The sequence below is a fragment of the Carcharodon carcharias genome, chromosome 22 (genome assembly GCF_017639515.1).
Source record: "Carcharodon carcharias isolate sCarCar2 chromosome 22, sCarCar2.pri, whole genome shotgun sequence".
Classification (NCBI taxonomy): domain Eukaryota; kingdom Metazoa; phylum Chordata; class Chondrichthyes; order Lamniformes; family Lamnidae; genus Carcharodon; species Carcharodon carcharias.
The window spans coordinates 46664053-46674923 of NC_054488.1; the positions used below are offsets into that span (position 1 = coordinate 46664053).

Here is a 10871-nt window from a genome sequence, read left to right on the forward strand (position 1 = left end):
GTTTCACCGGGAATGAGGGCTTGCTAACAGGAGTGAAAACCTGACAATCAAATCTAGCATAAAATGGCATAAAAGGGTGCAGCTCATGAGACACCACCAAAGAATGAATAGTGTTGATACAGCCAAAAAAATGCCTTCCAATTTAGTCAGGCTCTTGTGATTTTAAGCAAGTAACTATTTAAGTAACAATACTAAGAAGTTCACATCAAGAGTGCCCATGATAAAATATTGTTATTCCAAGTTTTAGCTTTTGTTTTTTTTACTAATTATGATAGCATTTTGGTGAGAACTCGCTGTATACAAAGTCTTGCAGGTTAAGACACTCTAATTATACTAAGTGAATAATGATTTTTATAGGTATTTTGTGCTATTATTTTGAATAGAAAGTGTGATAAAATCATGGAATCATACAACACAGGTCACTTGGCCCATCGGCCTCTGCTGGCTTTTTTAAAGAGCTGTCTAATTAGTCCCATTTCCCTACTTTTTCCCCATTGCTTTGCAATTTACTCAGCTTTACTGAATATTTATCCAAATCCCTTGTGCAAGTTACTACAGAATCTGCTTCCACCATCCTTTCAGATAGTGTTTTCTAGATTGTCACCTGACTCCATTACTAGGTGTGTCTGTCATTATGAAATTTTAGTGTGTAAGTCACTAACTGGAGTGGAACACGTAACCCAGTGTCCAGGTATTACTAGGGATATTTGTCACTGTCAAATTGTATAGAGCAAAGTTCACTAACTCTTGGTCAACATACATTATACCATGATAAAAGCAAAAAAGTGCAGATGCTGGAAATCCAAAACAAAAATAAAAATACCTGGAAAAACTCAGCAGGTCTGGCAGCATCTGCGGAGAGGAACACAGTTAACGTTTCGAGTCCGTATGACTCTTCAACAGAACTAAGTAAAAATAGTAAAGAGGTGAAATATAAGCTGGTTTAAGGGGGGAGGGTGGGACAGGTAGAGCATTATACTATTATATATTATGCTATTGTAAGGTGACTTATGCAATTGTCGTGAAGCTATTAATGTATATAATATTATTGGAAAAGATAGTTATTTTAAAATAAAGGTTTAGTCTGTGAGTGTGTCTTAATTGGATTAAAGCCAACTAGTCTGGGTGCTTTGATGTATACTAGTTTTGATATGTAAGGGAGATAGCGTGTATTTACATTTTTTGAGTAGAGCATTCAAGAAGTGGGGTGAAAAATGATGCCTATCTAGCAGATAGCAAGCTATATGTTTATGTTACTAATAAAATTGGTATTATGAAAGGGGGTTTATTGTTAGAGAGGTTTAGTTTAGAGGTTGTTGATACAATGGGAATTAACATTCAATCAGTAGTGATTGGTATAACTTTAGCAGTGTTCAGGTGTGCAGAGCAGAGTCAATGTGAGATCAAAAGGCAGCCATAAGCCTCCAACTGGCTCCACAAGAACCAAAGTGAAAAGAACCTCATTTTGAATTTGAAAGGTGAAAATGCTTTGCCTGGTGTTTGGTTACGCCTTTGGGTTGCTGTTGCCTTAATGGTGTTTAATTTAGAAATTTGTTAAACGTTGTGATAGTAGTAATTTGTAACCATGTGTGTATATATGTATATATTTTAACACGTGTAAATTAATAAAATGTTTCATTCAGTTTAATGTAAAGCCTCAAGAACTGGTAGTCTGATTCCCAAATTTAGAGTCACATCTCAAACATAACACTTAAAATTATTGGTTATGACAGTTGTTTAAAGTTTCCCTCTGGGATTTTTAAATAACTCTGCTTTACCAACTGCATCAGTCATAACAATTGGGGGCTCATCCGGGAATAAATTGTATTTCTAATTCCTTAGTTGGTTAGAAATTGGTGAATCTTAAGCTTACAAGTAAGGGAGGCACTTTGAATTCAGGAGTTGGTGTGGTATTTTAGAAGTGGTGAGACTGCAAGTTGGCTTTGGCAATTGCTAAGACTTGTCTGGGAGTAGAAGAGATAACTCTGATTGGGCTGGAGAGAATAACCAGAAGTAATTTAAAGAAGTTGGCGGATAAGTTACAATTGAGGTTACCTGCAGGGCTAGGAAATCAGATATAGTTAAAAGTATAGCACAGTATCTACAATTGGAAATGAAACATGACACCAGTGAGTCAAATCTGGCGGTAGTGAGACTTCAGTTACAGATGAAGATGCTAGAACTTGAACAAGCAAAGGGACTGAAAAAGCTTGAATTTGAATCAAGGGAATTAGAAATTGTGAAGATAGAGAAGGAGGAAAGAGAAAGAGAGAGAGGGAGAAAGAGAATTCCAACTGAAAATGTTGACAGTTAGAAAAGAGATGTCAGTAGGTGAGGAAGGATTTATCTCTAGAGTAGAACCGAGTGGGGATATGTTTAAATTTGTACAAGCTCTTCCAAAATTTGAGGAAAAAGATAGTGAAGGATTCTTTATTTCATTTGAGAAGCTAGCTAAACTGATGTAATGGCCATAGGAAAACTGGACATTATTATTACATTCTAAGTTGTTAGGTAGGGCACATGAGGTATATGCTTCACCTTCAGAAGAAATGTCGGTGAATTATGATGGGTGAAAAAAGCGATTTTGAGTGCATATGAGTTGGTTCCTGGAGCATACGGGCAGAAATGTAGGAATATGAGAAATTTATATTGAGCCTGGGCAAATTTATATTGAGTTTGAAAGAGTAAACAAGTAATTTTGACTGGTGGATATGGGCATTAAAAATAGAGACAACCTATGCAGCTCTTAGGGAAGTCATTCTTTTGGAAGAATTTAAAGATTCAATCCCTTCAATAGTGAGAACTCATGTGGAGGAACAGAGAGTTGATTCTGTAAAACAAGAAGCAGAGATAGCTGATAATTATGAGTTAGTTTATAGAGCTAAACCTTTTTCCATCACGCTTTCAAATTGGAAACGGATAATAAGTGGGATGGCAAAAGGAAGGCAGGTAGTCACGGAAGAGAAGGAGTGGCTGGAATTCCCAGGAAGTTTTTTTCTCGGAATAAAAAGGAAGGTGCTGAAAGTAGAAGTGACATTTGAAAATTGAGGTGTTTTCAAATGTAATAGAGTGGGGCACACGAAGTCAGTGTGTTGGAGATTGCAGGGAAAATCTGTGGGAATTGCTGGGGTACAGAAAAGCTCTGGAAGTAAAAGTGCTGTGGGTTCTGAGGTTCAGGCGCAGGAGAAGCCAGCGGTTTGTGTACAGGCGAAACAGAGAGAATCAGTGAAAGGTAAAGAAGTGGGAATGTGTTCACCGTTCACTCAAGAGAATTCTGGGGAGCAGGTTGCAGAAATGTTTAAAGATTTTGTGTGTGAAGGAAAAGTCTTTTTAAATATGTTAGCATTTTAAGAGACACAGGGACTAGTCAGTCCTTAATGTTGTGGGATAGTGATATTTGTTGTTCAAAGGGAATATTGGAGGAGAAGGTATTAATAAATGGGGTTCATGGGAATGCTAAATCTATTCCGTGTGGAAGGTAAATTTAAAGAGCAGATGGAAGATGGGTTAAGTTATAGTTGGAGTGGTGGAAAAATTGCCCATTGCAGGGGTTCAATTTATTCTGGGTAATGATATAGTTGGATCGCAAATGTGGGTGATGCCTATGGTAGTTGAGCAGTCTGTAGAAGTGTTTTCAATAGAGGTGCTACAGAAGGAACATCCTGAATTGTTATGACAGTTGTTTAAAGTTTCCCTCTGGGATTTTTAAATAACTCCGCTTTACTAACTGCATCGGTCATAACACAAGGCTTGTAGCAATATCATGGCCCAGAACTCCTGATCTCCCTAGGGTCGTTCCCCAGAGGTACCCTAGAAGATGCGCTGGAGGACCCCCCCCAGAAGTCCCAAGGCCAGGGGAATTGCCAGGGAAGTTTAAAGTTCCAAAGGGAAATTACCCTGCACTGGGAGCCATCTGATAATCCAATTTAAATTGGAGACTTTGGATGGTTCTGGGTCTTTCAACAGGATAGTTCTCCAGGAAAGGTTAGAAGGATTAAATCCATTTCTAATTGCTGGTTAACTACAGTACTGAACCCCACCAATCCATAGACTGGGATCCCCTACTAGCTCCGTGACCTGTCCACCCAACTAAACCCCCACGCCGTGACTATACTCCTGATGCTCCGACTACCCTCCCAGCCCCCTGCCTACCCTCACCACTCCAGCCACTCTCCCTACCACTCGACTACCCTCCCAACCCCCCAACTACCCTCCGGACACCCCAAGTACCCATCCACCCACCCCCCCACGACTACCCTCCCAACCCCTGACTACACTCCTCAATGCCCGACTACCCTCCCGAAACTGCGAGTATCCATCCATTTCCCCCCCCAACTGACTACCCTCCCAACCCCCTGGCCACCCTTCCCACCCCTGGACTACCCTCCTAACCCTCTCCTCCAACTACCCCCACATCGATGCCCCCACACCCTATCCCTTCCACACCCTGACTGCACCTCAACCCCCAACCTCCCCGACTATCCCCTCAACCCTCAATTATCTTCCACCCCCCCCAATTCCTTGACAACCCCCTCAATCCTCGTTGCCTTCCCCACCCCCTAAATCCCCTGATCACCCTCCTGATCTCCAATCCCGATTACCCACCCAACCCCACTGAGTGCCCCACTGCCCTCCCAACAAACCACACCCGACCACCCAGTCCCCCCGCCTCACTCCCCTTAACTATCTAACCCCCCCACCAAATCACCTGACTAGCCCCCCCGCCCCCCCGCCCCCAAAGTGGGGTGGAATACTCAGTCAAAGAAAAGGGAAGACATGTGGTAAGTGCCATTGTGGAAGGTAGCATCATCTGAACAGATGCGACAGAGAATCTGGGTGAATGGAATTGAGTCCTTACAGGGAGCAGGGTGTGAGGAGGTGTAGTTGATATAGCTGTGGGAGTTGGCCACAGCTACCTTGACTACACTGCCTCCACAGTGGTGCTTCCAACATGTCTTCCTTTTCCCTCAGCTGAGGATTTCCCATCCCACACCCCCGCATCATGGCCAACAGGGCCCTCACTGTGTCTGACCTATTTCCCGCAATTCTGCCCTCAGCCGTTCCCCTCCCTCTCAGGGCTACATTAGGGCTTCCCCTGTCCTCACTTTCCACCCACTAGCCTCCGCATTCAAAGGATCATCTTCCATCATTTCCACCAACTCAGCATGATGCCACCACCAAGCACATCTTCCCCTTCCCTCCCCTCCCCTGTCAGCATTCTGAAGGGACAACTCCCTCCATGACACTCTGGTCCACTCCTCAGTCACCCCTAACACCTCATCCCCTTCCCCCAGGACCTTCCCATGCAGTCACAGATGTAACATCTGTCCCTTAAACTCCTCACTGCTCACCATCCAAAGCCCAAAACAATCCTTCCAGGTGAAGCAGCAACTTACATGTACTTTCAATTCGGTCTACTGTATTCACTGCTTGCAATGTGGTATCCTCTACATTGGGAAGACCAAACGCAGACTGAGTGACCGCTCTGTGGAACATCTCTGCTCAGCCCGCAAGCATGAGCCCCACCTCGTGGTCGCTTGCCATTTCAATTCACCAACTTGCTCTCATACTCACATTTCTGTCCTCGATTTGCTACACTGTTCCAATGAAGCCCAATGCAAGCTGGAGGAACAGTGTCTCACCTTCCGATTAGGCACTTTGCAGCCTTCCAGACACAACAATGAGCTCAACAGCTTTAGGCCATGAACTCTGTCCTCCATTTTGAATTTATCCCCCCAAATGCCAGGCTGTATCTTGTTCTCATGTTTTTGCTTTAAGACAGCGCTGACCTTTATTCTGCTATTCATACCTACTCTGAACCAAATCCCTTGTTTCTTTCATACTATCATTACCACTCCCTTTGCCTTTGGTTCCATGATACCTTTGTCACTTAACCTCCCCCACCCTCTAACCTATCCCTGACCTTCTCTTTTGTTCCACTTTGACTCTCCCCCCACCCCTTTTCGACAGCATAATACCCATCACACTCCTGCCTTTCTTCAGTTCTGAAGAAACATCTTATTGGGCTCAAAACATTAACCACGGCAGTAGAACTGCTCTGTAAATGCAATATTACATAGGAAAAGGCTGGATCCATATTTATTCCATAAATAAAACAGAAAAATAATCACATTTAAGATGCATAATAACATAATATTTAGTATCTTCCTGTGCAATATTCTCTATCTGATGACTGTGGAGTGCAGCAGTTGTCATATCAGCAAACAAGCAGCAACTCATATTGAAGTATTCTCACAGACAGCAAACCAGGAGGTGAAAACCACTGAATCTCCATTTCTAATTTAAATTTTTAGATAACAAAATAAATGCCTATGGTTGGATTAAAATGGAATTCTAAAATAATGATAAACACAATTTTAAAATAGTAATTGAAATAGAGATAAACACACTTTAAAGAAAAGTATTGCCTTTGCTTCTAAAAATCTTGCAATTTTTATCATTATGGAGAAATTTCACATTCCAAAAATTTAGCTTTACAATGCTTGTGAGTGTTTAGCAGTAATTAAGAAGTTAGAATGTAATTAAAGACCATTTACAGCTCATTCAACAAGATATAATTTTTTCCAAGGTTTTTACAGTGAGAAAAATCACGTAAAAGTGGTATTTTTCATCAATCATGCTTGAAAAAGAGCTGTGTAGGAATTTCTTCTCTCAGAGGGTCATTAGTGTTTAGAATTCCCTGCTCGAGAGAGCAGTGCAGGTTGGGCCATCGAATATATTCAAGGCTGAGTTAGACAGATTTTTGACTGACAGTGGGGGGCCAAGAGTTGTAGGGGTTATGGAGGGGTTGAGGTCAGGCAGGAAAGTGGAGTTAAGGCCAGAATTAGGTCAATCATGATGTTATTGAACAGTGAAGCAGGCTCGAGGGGCCGAATGGTCAACTCCTGCTCCTATTTCTTATGTTATGTTCAATGGAGATTTCAGTCTGTAAGAACCTCAGCAGTGCATCCAATGGAGATCTGTGGACTCACTGACAGCAACTTTTGGATTTCCGCATTTTTCTGCAAACATTTGAACTCCTGAAGTTGTTGGCAGCTTCAGTGGAGTAACAACAGGGAATAGCGACTGTTTTGCTGCCATTACCATAACATCTGGCCCTATGATTCTATGAATTGAACATGTCTGTGTGGCGCCACTGGTTAGTGCGTTCAGCTATTAAATGCAAAGTTGGTAGATCAAGGCCACTCAAGGATGTAGTCTAATATTTGTATAAGCAAAGGGACAAAAGGTTATCGGGGTAGGCGGGAATGCGGAGTCGAGGTGAAGATCAGATCAACAATGACGTTATTGAATGGCGGAACAGGCTCAAGTGGTCCTCTCCTGTTCCTAATTTGTATGTCCGTATAATTTCATTACCATTCATAGTGGGCATCACTGGCAAGCTCAACATTTATTGCCTAATATTTACAGATTACTGGCTTACTTCACTTGCTAGTTGCTTATTTGTGTTGAATGTAACAGGAGGACATGTTGGATTGTACATTTGAAAGCAATAAAGCACTTCTTTATTAATTCACAGGGTGTGGACATTACTGGCTAGGCCAGCTTGTTTTGAGGGCATTTGTTTTAAGGATCAACCTCATTGCTGTGGCTCTGGTGTCACACGTAAAGGCAGCAGATTTCCTTCCCTAAAGGGGATTAGTGAACCAGATGGGCTTTTACAATAATCAGCAATGGTTTTCTAGTCATCATCAGACTTTTAACTACAGATTTTTATTGAATTCAAATTTCACTGGACTTGAACCCAGGTCCCCCGGGCATTAACCTGGGTCTCTAGGATACTGGTCCAGAGATAATACTACTATACCATCGCCAACTCTATTGAACTAGGACTATAAATCCTGTTAGTGCCAATGGAATACTCTTGATAACTGCATCTCAACACCACAAGCAGAATATAAATATTCCACTGCCAGCAGTGAGGTCCCTTATCTTGATCAACAAAACAAATCACAAGTCAGGTATCATTGATTGCGAACAGCATTCTTTTCTTTTTATAGTTACTTCCTTATCCTTGTGACTCACTATATTACGAAATATTTCCACGTACACAGGACTCACATCATTCCAGTCTTCCAGCGGCTGTTTCTTTCACTCTGCACAATTGTCTGTGGAGCGGACCTAAGAGTAGGTCCAATGTCAGACTGGGCGGACGGGGAGCGTGTGACTAGCTGGAGTTCGGGACATCTTACCTGGTGCTGTAATAATGCCAGTGTCCCAATATCAGCCCACGCCTCACTGTTAAAGAAGCAGAGCCTGGACTGAGTTCAGGCGGGTGAATCGGGTGCTGATCTGACGCGAGGAGAGAGAAAACGAAACTGATGGCGTTGACTTCCTGCTTCCACAGGGGAGACGTAGTTGATGGTCAAAGAAAAACTAGAGGCGGGAGTTCAGTTTTAAAACTGAACCGACTACATGGAATAAAATTTTAGAAAGCAATTTTTTCGACACTTCGACGAATGTAATTACAAGATCTACATACACACAATTCGCAGAACCAGCCATATAAATATTGTGGCGACAAGAACAGGTCAGAAATCCTGCGACGAGTAACTCACCTTCTGACTCCCCAAAGCCTGTCCACCATCTACAAGGCACAAGTCGGGAGTGTGATGGAATACCCTCTACCTGTCTGGATGAGTGCAGCTTCAACAACACTCAAGAAGCTCAACACCATCCAGGACAAAGCAGCCAGCTCAATTGGCACCACACCCACAAACATTCACTCCCTCCACCACCGACACACAGTAGCAGCAGGGTGTACCATCTACAAGATGCAGTGCAGGAATGCGCCAAGGCTCCTTAGACAGCACCTTCCAAACCCACAACCACTACCATCCAGAAGGGCAAGGGCAGCAGGTGGATGGGAACATCTGGAAGTTCCCCTCCAAGTCACACACCACCTATTGGAAATATATTACAGTTCCTTCACTGTCATTGGGTCAAAATCCTGGAATTCCCACTCTAACAGCACTGTGGGTGTACCTACATCTCATGGACTGCAGTGGTTGAAGAAGGCAGCTCACCACCACCTTCTCAAGGGCAACTGGGGATGGGCAATAAATGCCCACATCCCGTGAATGAATTTTAAAAAAGCAATGGTTGTAATAAACCCCTGCAGCCAACACATTAGTTGCAAGTATGGACCTGACTGAGGATGTTGATTCTTGGCACTGAGCTTATCCACACACGAAGTAAACAATTTGCAGAATTTCAGTGTCATGAGGCAGGGGTTACACATTTATATCATTTTGCTTGAACAATTGATGTTTAAGAAAATCACTGATGATGGTTCAGTTGAAACATACCAGCCAGGAATGCCCCAAGATCAGTTTTTTTTTCCACAGGGTCTTCCAGTGGCTTTAGAAAATCTGGCGAGTTAACTTTGCTGTTGCCATCGGTTGCACCTTACTGGCACACTGGGAATCACTGGCACTAAGTTGAATAAAAAGATAAATTTGATGGGCCAAAGATGCACCTTCCAAACCTGCACTCTCTACCTCCTAAAAGGACAAGGACAGAGGATACATGGAAACACCACCACCTTCAAGTTCCCCTCCAAGCCACACACCATCTTGATTTGGAAATATATCGCCGTTCTTTCACTGTCGCCAGGTCAAAATCCTGGAACTCCCTCCCTAACAGCACTGTGAGTGTACATACACCTCAAGGGCTACAGCAGTTCAAGAAAGCAGCTCACCACCACCTTCTCAAGGGCAATTAGGGAAGGGCAATAAAAATGCTGGCCTAGCCAGTGACACCCACAGTCCATGAAAGAATATCATAAAAATGTGATTGTGAGAGAGGCCATAAATATGGCTTGTATGAGAACCAGAAACAAAGAGTGCCAACTTGTGCTACAGTCCAGGTAGTTTTGTGTTCTGGTCTTGTCCTCATTGAGGTTTCATGGACATGAACTGCAACAATCTAAGAATGTGTCTCACCACCGCCTTCTTATGAGCAATTAAGGATGAGTAATAAATGCTGGCCTTGCTGGTGAAGCCCAAATCCAGTGAATGAAAATAAATTGGCTGAAGACTGCCCAAGTTCATAGAATGAATACAGCACAGGAGAACATTCAGCCCTTTGTGTCTGTACTGGCTCTCTCTAAGAGTAATCAGCTAGTCCCACTCCCCCACCCTTTCCCCATAGTCCTACAATTTTTCTCTCTTCTGATGCTTATCCAATTCCTTTTTGAAAATCCTGATTAAATCTGCCTCCACCACACTCTTAGGCAGTGCATTCCAGATCCTAACCACTTGCTGCATTAAAGTTTTTCTTTATGTTCCTTTGTCAATCACCTTAAATCAGTGCCCTCTGGTAAACATTCCATCAATGGGAACAGTTTCCATCTATTCTGTCTGGCCCCCTCATAGTTTTGAACACTCTTATCAAATCTCTTCTCATCCTCCTCTCCTATAAGAACAATTCCAGCTTCTCCAATCTATGTAACTGAAGTCTGTCATCCCTTGAACCAGTCTTGTAAATCTTTTGTGCACACTCTCAAATGTGTTCACATTATTCCTAAAGTATGGTGCAAGGAATTGGACACAATGCTCTAGTTGAGGCCGAACTGGTGTTTAATAAAAGCTTAACATAGCTTCCTAGCTCTTGTACACTATACCTCCATTTATAAAGGCCAGGATCCCGTATGCCTTACTAACCACTTTCTCAATCTGTCCTGCAACCTTCAAAGCTTTATGTAAATGAATCCCCTTTGCCCCCTTCAGAATTGTGTGATATATTTTATATTGCTTCTCCTTGCTCTTCTTTCCTACAATTCAGAGAAAGACGTGGTATATCCTGCAGTTAAGATCAAATTCCAAAAGTAAACTTGAAGCTCAGTCTCC

At 42.6% G+C, this 10871-nt stretch overlaps 1 protein-coding gene across 1 annotated transcript in view; it reads right to left on the minus strand.

Moving 5' to 3' along the window:
• The window catches only part of LOC121293642, a 29258-nt gene extending 20628 nt beyond the window's left edge, over positions 1-8630 (minus strand). The window contains exon 1 of the mRNA XM_041216806.1: positions 8580-8630. The gene's annotated coding sequence lies outside the window, so the exon portion shown is untranslated. The remainder of the gene's footprint in view (positions 1-8579) is intronic.
• Between the last annotated feature and the right edge of the window lie 2241 nt (positions 8631-10871).